Below are 454 nucleotides of genomic sequence, written 5' to 3'. Positions count from 1 at the left end.
AGTGGCCACAGGACTGGAAAAGGTCAGTTTTCATTCCAATCCCAAAGAAAGACAATGCCAAAGAATGCTTAAACTACTGCACAATTGCAATCGTCTCACACGCTAGTAAAGTAATACTGAAAATTCTCCAAGCCAAGCATCAGCAATACATGAACCGTAAACTTCTAGATGTTCAAGCTGGTTTTAGAAAAGGCAGAGGAACCAGAAATCAAATTGCCAACAGACACTGGATCATCGAAAAAGTAAGAGAGTTCCAGAAAAACATGTTTCTGCTTTATTGACTATGCCAAAGCCTTTGACTGTGTGGATCACAATAAACTGTGGAAAATTCTGAAAGAGATGGGAATACCAGACCACCTGATCTGCCTCTTGAGAAACCTATATGCAGGTCAGGAAGCAACAGTTAGAACTGGACATGGAACAACAGACTGGTTCCAAATAGGAAAAGAAGTAC

General features: G+C 40.5%; 1 protein-coding gene across 4 annotated transcripts in view; it reads right to left on the bottom strand.

Annotated features, from left to right (window-relative positions):
- The window catches only part of SLC18B1 (solute carrier family 18, subfamily B, member 1), a 47,722-nt gene that overhangs the window by 41,022 nt on the left and 6,246 nt on the right, over positions 1-454 (bottom strand). The window lies entirely within an intron of this gene.

Source organism: Bison bison, unplaced genomic scaffold, assembly GCF_000754665.1.
Source record: "Bison bison bison isolate TAMUID 2011002044 unplaced genomic scaffold, Bison_UMD1.0 scf7180017864198, whole genome shotgun sequence".
NCBI classification, from domain to species: domain Eukaryota; kingdom Metazoa; phylum Chordata; class Mammalia; order Artiodactyla; family Bovidae; genus Bison; species Bison bison.
This window is presented reverse-complemented; position numbering and strand designations above follow the sequence as displayed.